This window comes from Uranotaenia lowii, chromosome 3 (assembly GCF_029784155.1).
Source record: "Uranotaenia lowii strain MFRU-FL chromosome 3, ASM2978415v1, whole genome shotgun sequence".
Lineage (NCBI taxonomy): Eukaryota > Metazoa > Arthropoda > Insecta > Diptera > Culicidae > Uranotaenia > Uranotaenia lowii.
The window spans coordinates 196844395-196856713 of NC_073693.1; the positions used below are offsets into that span (position 1 = coordinate 196844395).

Here is a 12319-nt window from a genome sequence, read left to right on the forward strand (position 1 = left end):
TATTGGACAGGTAGATATTCCATAAAAGATACTAATCAAAAATTTTTTTTTACAGGTGGCGGATGATCAACACTTTGGCACAAAGCTGCCACCCCAGAGTCGATGATAGAAATTTGTAAAAAATTGTGTTTCTCGAGATAAATAAATCCCTTATTGAAAAAATGGGAGAAAATAATTCTGTACCAACACGTGAAAAGGATGTATCTCCATGTATGGCGAATCGAGAAAAACGCGTTTGAAGAAAATACAACCTATTTTAAATCGCTATTTCAAAATCACTTGAAATGTTTGCATTTTATAAAAGTCAACCGATGTTTAGAAGCATCCCCTATATGTTACAATAGAGGAATATCATTTTTTATGAAAAAACAACGCGCTATCGTAGATAGAACCTAGCTCACGTATTATTTTATCTCCCGTGTTTATACACCCTTTGCTATTTTCTCATTTCTAGCTTTAGTTTTAAGCTCGCGTTCATTTGTAACTATGTTTTTATGTTGAATAAAAGTGTCAAATCTTTACCAACATATAAAAAGCATTTATCTCCATATATGGCGTATCAAGAAAAACGCGTTTAAAAAAATACAACCTATTTTAAATCCCTAATTAAAAATCACTTCAAATTTTTGGTTTTCATGATAGACAAACGATTTTTAAGAAGCATCCCATGTTAGAATAAAGGAATATCAATTTTCATGAAAAAACAACGCACTATCGTAGATAGAACCTAGCTCACGTAATATTTTGTCTAACCTGTTTATACACCCTTTGCTATTTTCTTATTTTTAGCTTTAGTTATAAGCTCGCATTCATTTGCAACTATGTTTTTATGTTGAATAAAGAGTCATATTGATTATTTTGAGTTTGTTTGCGGAGTAGTAGCGAAAAATTGTTTCGGAGTAAAGGATGTATATCCATGTAATGGCAGTTCTGGTTTTAGAATGTTTATAGATCCTTTACTCAAATTGAGTTTTCAATGTAACGGAATATTATTTTCTCAAAAGGGTTTTACCGTTAAGTAGAGCAACTGTTGGCCTATCATGAGGTACTGAAAATGGTTTTTGTTTACTTTTGGAGATAGATCCTTTTCACGTGTTGGTACAGAATTGTTTTTATTGCTAATTATATGCACAGCCAATATTCTCAATTTAATTTTGAATTTAAATATAAATTTGATACTAAAAACGGCCGGTTGTTTTGAAAGAAAAAGCTGGTTTCCAGCAATCTGGATTGCTGATTTTACAGCAATTTGAATTGCTGGAAACCAGCATTAAAGTTTGCTGTTTTTTCCAGCAATTTAAATTGCTGGAAATTTTGCTGGAAAGTCAGCGGGACAAAAACCAGCAAAATTTTGCTGGTTTCCAGCAAAAAAAAATTGCTGTGTAGATATAAAATAACGTTAAAAAATTGGGTAGATAATTCAATAACAGATCTAATAGCAGTCTGTCAGTCGAGTATCCTACCAATAGACATATTCTCGAGAAGCTCGTGAAATTTTGAGAAACTTTTTCGTGAGGTAACTCGAAAACAACAAAACTAAAAAAAAATATAAAAATTAAAAAATACTTGTATTTTGAAAATAAAAATAGTCCTGTATTAAAATATGCAAAAATATATAAGGTACACCGGGGTAAGTGGGGACGATTTTTCGTATAGTTCAACTTCAAAAAATCATTAAAAAATCAGCAGTTGATCAATTTTGATAAAATCACATTCAATGTCATGCAGAACATGTTGTTTACAAATGCTGAAGAGATGAGCTTGATAGACGAAAAGCGAAAAAAGTTACCACGTGAATTGGTATGGACTGCTGGTGTCTTCACTTACCCCGCTTTATGGGGTAAGTGTGGACGGTAGATTTTCCCTTTGATTTCTCAGGAAATTTTCAAAAAAATTGTGTTTTCTTGGTTGAATACGTTATTATATTGCTCGAACCGTCCAAAATTTTGAAAAAAGGTCATGATACTATTAGTAAGGCATCCTGTGTGTAATTTATGTTGCAACATACGAGATCCGATTTTATCAAAAACACAGAACAAACAAGTACTTCACCCAACTTTTCATGATCCGAATGCTAAATATAGCTAAATAATACAATTCATGAAGGACAGAAAATTTAAAGAATGTGTAAATATCAAGTCTTTTTAAAGCCGTCCACACTTACCCCAGGCAGGGGTTGGAGACAAAATTTTAGATTTTTGTAAATAAACCCTTTTTTTTCTTAAATTTTAACCGCCGTTTCTTTTCCTAACTGGTTGTTTGGAACCATGGCCGTAGGAACGGGGGGGGGGGTTTTGGGGGTTAAACCCCCCCCATGAGGATCCAAAAAAGCATGCGAGGTATTCTACTTTACACTTAAAATTTTAAATTCATAAACCAATTATGAGCATAGAGCTAAGTGATTCAAGAGTAACAATCTAGAATAAAAACTAATGAAAAAAACCTCAAAAACCCATCACAAGTTTAAAATTCTGCTACCGTTTTTTAATTTTTCTCACCTGCTCGTGGAATAAGGTAGCCAGAATTTTTTCAGCACGTTTCAAGGCCGGACAAAGCCGAGCTGTTTTATGTAAAAACCTGGCAAAATCCGGCTATTTGATTTCAAAATTGTCGACCAAAATCCGGGAATATACGGGCAATTCTGTTCAGAACCTTGGAATTACTCATCAAAATCAAGAATAAAAACCTTTCATGATTCTTTTTTTCAAACTTGCTTCAAAAATTTTGGACGCATAAATAGAAATAAATTAAAAACACAATTTTTTTAAAGTTTGATTTGAAAATGAGAATGAGAATCAACCCGGGCAAAATCTAGGCTATTCCAATGAAATCCGGGCAACTGGGTCGAACCGGACTTTTCCAAAATTTTATGTTAAATATCCAGGCCAACCCGGTAAAAACCGGGATATCTGCAACCTTATCATAGAAATTCAGGTTTGAATACTAAGTTTAAAATTAAACCCATTTTAGAGGTTCTGGTTCCATATTCCCGTAACCAAATTGGTATTTTAACATATTTTCGTATTTCGGATTTTGTATCAAGTTTAGGATTCTTAATTTGCAGTTCGAATGATTATAAGAAATTAGGAATGATAAGCTGCTTTGAAATCCTGGTTCAAATGCATATCATATCAAATTTGAATCATGTTTTTCGAAAGTCATATGCATTTCCAAAATTTTTATAATAGTTTTCCGAATATAAAAAAAGAAGAAGTTTAGTTTATATTCAAATTCGAAGCCCTTAAACTTTATTTATACACACAATTTGAACATTTAAAGCTTCTAAGTGGTGATCCAAAATTGAAAACTAAGATTCAGATTCATCATTTGAAATTCACATTTTAATTCAGATCAACAAAACAGATTTAAAAATAAATAATTGAAATAATGAATTAAGATTAAAGATCAAGGCACTACAGAGTTCAAATAAAAGATTCATGAATGAGAGCTTGGCTCATAAAATTCTGATTTGGAAATAAGATTCGGAAATCGCATTTTTTGTACATTTCAGGAATTGAATTGAAATTCGGAAACAGATTCAATAATCAATTTTTGAATTCAGATTGAAAATTCAGAAAAAGATTTGGCTTGTGAATAAGCTTTTCAATCAACATAAAATTGCTGAGGAATTCAAGAGAACATGAACTTGAATATTTTCTTGTCAATTCAATTTCCAGATTTCAGTTTGTTCAATCAGAATCAGTTTGTACAAAGAATTACATGAATGAAAATTACAAATAAAAAAAAAAGAATTTGAGTTAATTTTTTTAATTTTGTTTAAGGCAAAATTTCATAAATTATATTTAAAAAAAATCATCCTCAGGATTATCATTATGGAATTGATTCTCTATGAACATATATTTGAAAGAAAAGAAAGAATCTGTTAAAGAAACATATACCTGATCTTTACCTAAAAATATGCACGAAATTCTATATTTTCTTGGTGTATTGTTTAACTTTTTTAATGTTGTAGATTTATTAAAGCCAAATTTCAAATTAATATCATGAATTTAGTTCAAGCTTGTATCAAGCAGATTTGATCCAACAATGTTTTATCTCTTACTGTTTATTTGAACATTTTTATTTTTTTTTTATCAAAGGTTAGAATCATGGAATTTGCTTAAAAGTTTGGAAGATTGGGCTTGTTTGAATTGAGTATAGAACAAGCTTTTTTAAGAAGGCTACCCCCCTAAAAAGAACTTATTTTATGCTCAAATCAAATAACTTTGATCTACCAGACTCTTGAACAAATTTATAAATTTAAACCATCAATGAAGGCAAATTCTATATTTTGTTTCTAAAGGTTTCATTATTAAAAAATAAGCTCACCCTTTAGTCTAAGGAGAACTTTTATATAGTTACGATTTAATACGAAAACTATTAATGAGTACTTAAAAATGAATAATCATATAGTTTCATACATACATATTTTGATATATTTTTTTTTGTTCGATTGTAGGACAAAAAAAATCATAGGTAAAAATCAGTCACCAAAACCCCCCCCATGAGTCGGTTCTTCCTACGGCCCTGTTTGGAACGTAAAGCCTAGTCCACACTAGGCAACATGAACTGCGATTTTATTATGAGACGAACTTTGTTGTCTGTTGTTGTTGTTGGAAACCTGAGACGGTCTCAGTGTCTCCCGAAGAAAATGGGAGACGCTGAGACCGTCTCGAGACGAACCGTCTCATAGTGTGGACTAGGCTTAAAGATTGTTTCAATGTAGAGTTTTTCATCGAGAGCCAGCTAGTTTACGCGAAGTTTGCAATTAAAAAAGATGCACATAAACTCGACATCGTAGTTGAAAATGGAAAATTCTAAAAAAGTAGCGGTAAACATCAGTTGTTGTCTGAATCGTATATTTTTCATAGTTATTGGATAGATTACAAGTAAATTGAACATTCTGCATTAAAAGTTTGAGAAAATAGTGCACAGTATTGTTTTAATAGCCATCGTCCACACTTACCCCGGTGTACCTTATATATACCATATTAGGCGTAATCATCATATCTCGCGAGAGCTTTCATCGTATGAAACGAAATGTAAACAAAGAGTTTTATTACGAAAAAATACGAAAACTGACATAAACTAGTCACAACTTCTTTCCATTTTGAATATTTGTAGACTGGTCAACATATTCTATATGTAAAAAAACAAATTTTAAAGTTGTTTTGATAACTTTTGTAGCAGTTTTCTAATGATTCTTAAGATGTTTCATACAACGTAATAAAAGCTAAGGCGAGATTTAAAGTACGTTGAAAAATCCTTAATTTGACCGCCTCCGGTACGTTTAGTATTAATTTTTGTGTTTACCAATTTTTTTACATAGATGTCTTATATTGGAACATAGCGAAGGGGGGTACAATAGAAAATAATGTGAAAAACAAATAAATTGGAATAAATTTCACGAGCTTGTATGCAACAGGGTTGCACACAATATCATTGCACACAATGCAACAGGGTTGCATACAATATCATTGCACAAAACTTAAAAAACAAGTAATTTTTGATCAAAAAATTCAATAAAATCAAGAATACAAAAGGTGAAAAAACTTCCATCGTCCAAAATTTGTTTTTTTTCGTCTCTCTTGGATTCTTGACTTTTTTTCGAAATTTACATTAAATACTTCAAACTTTATTTATTTCCCCCTTCGGGTTTTTGGAAATTTCGAAGGGGGGGGGGGGGAGGGAGGGGGGTGTGAGAAATGAAGAATTTGATATTTGTTCCAGCCTTAATGTTCTAGAAAAATCTGCCAAATAGCAAGAAATATTCAAAGAAGATAATGCCAAGGCAGCCCTGCTTTAGATTGTGACGTCAGAATCACGAAAAAGTTGTTAATTTACTTGCCTTTTTCGTTGATAATTCAAAGAATCTGATAGAAATTTTCCACTTTAAAAACATGTTATTGCGATACAATAATTTTGGCGACGTCACAAATAAAATCCAATATAGCCCACGGCACTCGCTTATTTAAATATTCCTTTGTCAAATAAAAAAAACAACAAACCTGTTATATAAAAAAAAAACTTAAAAAAATATTTTTTCGAGTAATTGCACTTTGTTTGAAAAATCTAACAAAACGTGACTTGAAGATCTTTCTTAATCGCTTAAAAAGGTTTTCCACACAATAAGTAATAAGGCTGGAACAAATATTGCATACAAGCTTTTGTGAAATTTATTCCAATTTATTTGTTCTTCACATTATTTTTTATTTCCACCCCCCCCCCCCCCCCCTCCCCCCCTCGCTATGTTCCAACTCCGAGTGACAAAAGAAGGATTTGAAATTTGTTCCGTCCTAATAATAATATTTATTCCAATATGCAGGGCTGGTAGCGGTTTGACGATGAAATAGTAGGGACTTTAGTGACCAAAATTTGAAAAAAAGTGACCAAATAGTGACTTTGAGGACCGAAAAAAGTGACCAAATAGTGACTATGTAGAACAAAAAAATAACTTTGAAGTACAAAAAATGTGACCAGTCAGGCCCGTGCGATGGACCCTTCCGGGGGGGTTTTCAAAATTCAAATTTAGATAAAATTTATAACAATACCAAAAATAAACAATTGAAAAGGAAAGGGTTTTCTTACACCATTTGTCACTCATGTTCAACACAAAAACTAAAAAAATGACTGATAAACAAAATTTTGGAAACTTATTACAATGAATGTTTCAAATTTTCGATAAGTCAAGAAAGTAAGAAATAAATTAGTTTCAAAAGAATTTCTTAGCTAACTTAAAATTAAAAAATATCTGAATTCTAAAATAAATGTCAAATCTTGTACAAAACTTAGCATGAATAGATGTTAGGAAAATCATAATAATTGTTAATTTTTATTCATCTAAATTTGGAATTCTTTTCCTCATTTTTAACTGGAAGTTTAGTGAGAAATTCCGCTGTAATTTTTTAATTTGAACAAAAAATATTTAATTACGATTTAAAATGTAAATTACCGATTACTGAATAAGAAATGAATTTTGAACAGAATTCATTCAATGTTTGATGTTTTAATTTAATTTTATAAAAAGAAGAATATATTTATAATTATTTTAAAGGTGCCAGTTATAGAAGCCAGACATAAAACCTTTAATAAAGTAAAATCCTCCATGTTCAACTACACTGACAAAGAAATGTTAGAAAATGAGTAATTACATATGTGAATGATAAAAACTGATAAACAATTAAAAATAATGAGTTCTAAACTTTTGTTATTAACACTGCGTATTAAAATTTATTTTGAAAGTTGCTACTTAGAACAATTTTTCAAACTTTTTAGAATAATTTAAAAAATCATGATCGATCCAAAAAACATGATTTCATATAAAAAATATTAATAAAAAGTTTTTAAATTTTCAATCGCAGGTTTTTAAGCTTTAAATTACAAGCTCTGAGTATTTTGTCTCTTTTGATTAAGATATTGGGTCCTGAAAGAACAGAAGGTTGAAATTATGTTTTATTATTAAAAATTTGGAGTTAAAGGCTTATGGTTGAAGAACACGAAAATTCAGAATTAAAAAACAAGGAAACAATTGTTAAAAATATGTCTTAAAAATTTAAAAAGTTTGATTGAAAAAAATCCGGCAAGTTGATTAGAAAATTTAAAAAAAACGTAGAATAAAATTTGGTAAATTTATTTGAAAATTGATAAAAACAATATGAAAATAAAAAATATTAGTTTTTAAAAACATTTCAGGAAGAGTTTTTTCAATAAAAATGTTTCACCATAATCATTTTGGTGCTTATATTTTTAATTATTGATTTGGTAAATAATGTCCTCAACTAGAAATTTAGTCAAATTCGGCCGAACACATTTAGTTTTGGTGATAAAGAGTTTATTACTAGTAAAATTGATAGATAACTGATTATGGAAAAATGTCATTACAAGTATTTTTGACATCACAGCAGAAAGTGTAAAAAAACTTGATTCTATTTAAAGCTCATTAATTCATATAAAACTTTTATTTCTAAATAATATGTTTTTGATTTGAGTTTTTGTAAAAAGAAAGTGCAGAAACTTCTCTAAAGATTTTAAATTATTTTCAAAGTCATTTCAATAACAAACCCATTGTACGAGGAAAGGTGTGCTCTGATATGTCTAACCTCACTCGAAAAGCGGCGCGTCGAACTGCAGCAAGGTTTTATATTCGACACATTGACCAACCGTATTGACTGTGCTTACATTCTACAACGTGTTAACATTTATGTACCAACGAGAACACTTCGACAACGTCAGTTTCTTTCAATTCCTCACCACCGTACTGCCTATGGCCAAAACCACCCTATTGACAAGTGTTGTGAACTTTAAGTGTTTAATTTGTTTAATTTTAATATGTGCAAACATCGTTTTAAAATAGGCGTAAGAAGAATTTCCTAGTTTTTAAGTCATCAGTCTGTACGGTAATTAAACCAAAGACGAAATAAATAATAATAAATATAAAAGCTGATAGAAATATTGCATACATATTAAGATTCGGGGAACCCAAATTAGTTGAAATTACCGTTTAAATTCATTGCACCTAAAAAAAATGTAATTTTTGTGGCCTTGTGTAATTTTTACAACCCTTTTTTTAAGTATTTAGAAGAACAAAAAACACGACATAAAATTGAGTCTGAAATTGTTTTTTAAAGAATATTTCATATCATCATAACATTTGTTATGACATAAGAGATTTTTTTTCATAAAAAAATGGTTCGTTTCAATCTCAATCTTAGTTACACTTCTTAATAAAAACCCATACTAACTAAAGACGAGATAGAGTTTTTGTATATCAAGTTTTGAGTTCCAATTCAAAAGGTTGATTGAACTAAAAACTAGAATCTACAATCAAAGTTAGTTTCAATTCACGAACGTCAAATAATGTCGTAGATCGAAATGTTTTAAGCCAAGGGTGATTCATGCCAAAATTCCGCCGGAGGCGAACAAAATTTTTGACTGTCTGATCAAGTAATTTACCGTTACTACCGTCAATATTAACACGCGCAATTCAAATTACTCTTTCATTGGTTTATTATCGGTGAAAAAAGTGACTTTCGGTGATAAAAGTGACCATTTTTCGGAAAATAGTGACTTTAGTGACCAAATGATGAAAAAAGTGACTTTTTAGTGACTGACCCAAAAAAAGTGACCAAGTCACTAAAAAGTGACTCGCTACCAGCCCTGAATATGTCAATCGTTAGAGTATAACATGAACTTCTTAAAGCCATATTTTCAAAGCACTAGGAACTCTCAATTCTTTGAAGAAAAAGTTTGTAATATTGGCAAAAAAAATCAATTGAACCTTTATCTTTAGATTTTGCACAGCTTAGGGCACCCTGATCAAGTATACTTTAAATAAGGATCGAGTCTCCTTTAACTTTCTAAATATCCCTTTTTTTGTCTCACAAAAACGCTACTAGTTTATCTACGGGTCCATGTATCGATCAAACTTTTGTAGCATAAAAACTTGAAATAACATACATGCTTTCAATAAATGGAAATGACGACGATCTGCATTTTTTTTCCAAAAAGATATGATGAAAATAAAAAAAAACGGAAGAGGTATCCCCATTATCCCTTAATGTTAAACTTTTTTTATTCAGCAAATTAAAAAAAAAATACAAATGGATGGAAACAACTAAGAAACTTACGCAATATAACAAACTTGTTTTTTCAGTAGTTTTAATTGTGTTAAAAATAGATTTTTTTTTTAATTTTTTAGGTTTTCTAATTGCATTTTTTAAGCAAATTTCATGAAATTTAAGCTAAAAAAGTGTAAAAAAAACTTCGAACTATATATGGGTTCGTATGCAGGGCTAATAGCTAACAGCAGGATGCCACAGTTACAGATGGTAGATTAAGGCGCGAATCAAAATTATCCCGATTGTCAAAAACTATAACTGAGCAAAATTAAAATAATTGGTTTCTTGAACTATATAAGACGTATTCACATGGAGCGGATTTTCACTTATTCAACTTTCAAAAGTAGGTAAAAATCAATTGAACAAAATTTGACATTTTTTTGGCAACACTGTGAAATGTTACGAAATTTTTGGCTAACTCCAGAGATGATATAGATAATAACTAGAGATGTACCGAATAGTGGTATTCGGCGAACGGCCGAATACCGAATATTGACCTTTTCAACTATTCGGCCAAACGTATATTCGGTCGAATATACTATTGGGTTTTTAATGAAAATGCTAAAGCGATTATTTCAAGTTCCTTCTATTTCCTCCATCTTAATGCTTTTCATGTTTTTGAGTCGATTATTTTCAACCAGATGATGTATTACAAAATCTTTTTCAAGTAGGGGTCTTCTCTCTGATTTAAAAAAAAAATCACCAATAACTGAAATGACATCTTATGGCTTGTCGCTTCAAGGGCGTTTATAACCAAAGAGATGGGTTCCTCAAAAAACACTTCCAAACTAATGCCAAGCAATATGAAATGGCTTATTTGATATCGAATTAGATGAAAGTCTAATTTGAGCAAGATATCTTCAAAATAATTGTAAAAAGTACGATGATTTTTAGCAGTTTGTGCTTTAACCTTGGGCAAATCAGGACAATTTTAGGAAATTTTTTTTTAAAAAAACGGCAAATGTGAACAAAATTTAGGCCAAAAACATACAATGGAAAATGAAAGAAAATAACTTGAAACTTAATATTTTCATTGAATAGCAGGAGCAGTATGGATTAAACGAAAATTGATTTTCATTTTTAAAAATCGTTTTTGAACATAAAATCTAAAAAATTTTCAAAGAAAAATCCGAATTCTTTATTTTGTTAAGCAAATTATTTGAATAAAGCCGGGCAAAATCCGGGAAGTTTTAAACAATATCAAAGCATCCTGGCCAGATTTGACTAATCTTGAATTCTTTATTGGATATATGGGCAAGCCTGGGTATTTCAAAAAAAATCTGGAATAAACTATAACCAAAGTATAAAGCAATATTTATCAGTATTCTCCTGTACGATCTTCAATGAAAGATACACGGATACACCTAAGACGCTTAACTGAAACCATAAGTTTCGGATGATTGTGTAGCTTTTGCAACATTACTTTTGGCTGTCCTATAAATTATCCAAATTCATTTGAAAAATTTGACAATTTTGTTATTTTATAGATTTCAAAAATAAATATACTTAGCTCAACGATTCGGTGAGCCGAATATTCGGCTTAACAGTTTTTCGGCGGTATTCGGCGCCGAATATTCGACCAACCGAATATTCGGTACATATCTAATAATAACAATAGCAATACATACTTAATTCATGACAATGTTGCATAAAACATCGTTCGAAAAGAGATATTTCTTAGGATTTCTAAATGCTTTCGGTCAAAAATATGAAAATAAAGCACATTCGTTTGCCCACCCAGACAACAGTGCACTGCAGTGGCTTGGAAGAAAATCAGAAGACATATTCCACGCGCTTGTACCGCTCACAAGTAATCTTTAGCCGTTCGCATATCAAAAAATTTCAAATTTGTCAACAATTTTGATAATTCAAATCACATAAAACAAACGGAAAAAAGAGAAAAAAAAGTTGAACATGTTTTACATAATTTTGAAAATCAATTTTTTTTTGTTGGAAAAAGTGTAAATGTTAACAACTTTTACAAAACAATGAATTAAAATATATGGATTGCTCAATTTGGGAAAAATTTTGAAAACGTTTTGAAGCCAACAAATACTGCTTTATTGTGTAGAAAAAAGAATTTGTTTATATCTAATGGGGTTGTTTTGAAAAGCGAACAAAAACAGTCGCAAATTAGTGAATTCACGTCACAAGAAAATAAAATCTTCTTTAAAAACGATGAGACCGCGAATGAGTGAATTCACATCACAAAATTAGATTTTTGGTAAAATTTTATGGGGGAAATATGCTCTGAAAGCTGTTTTGACCCTCTAGTTGGTCGGATTTTTACAATAATTTAGTTGACTTTTCCATTACTTCGTTATTTTCAAATAAAGAAAACAAAAAATGAAATAAAAATATTTTTTTACGAATCTTTAAATAAAGACTGTGAGAAACAGTAGACACATTCCATGCGCTTGAACCGCTCACAAGTGATTTTTAACCGTTAGCGTATCAAAAGTCTCAAACTTGTCAATAATTTTGATAACTCAAATCACACAAAACCAACGAAAAAAGAGAAAAAAAATTGTTTACATGTTTTATATAATTTTGAAAATCTTTTTTTGTTAAAAAAAGTGTAAATGTTGACAACTTTTACAAAATAATTAATTAAAATATATGTATTGATTTAAACAAAAAAAAAATTTAATACGTTTTGTAGCCAACAAATACTGCTTCATTGTGTAGAAAAAGTTTTTTTT

The 12319-nt window shown here is 30.2% G+C and overlaps 1 protein-coding gene across 5 annotated transcripts in view; it reads right to left on the bottom strand.

Moving 5' to 3' along the window:
- LOC129750818 (histone-lysine N-methyltransferase, H3 lysine-79 specific) overlaps positions 1-12319 on the bottom strand; it is a 56238-nt gene that overhangs the window by 13122 nt on the left and 30797 nt on the right. The gene's annotated exons all lie outside the window — the stretch shown is intronic.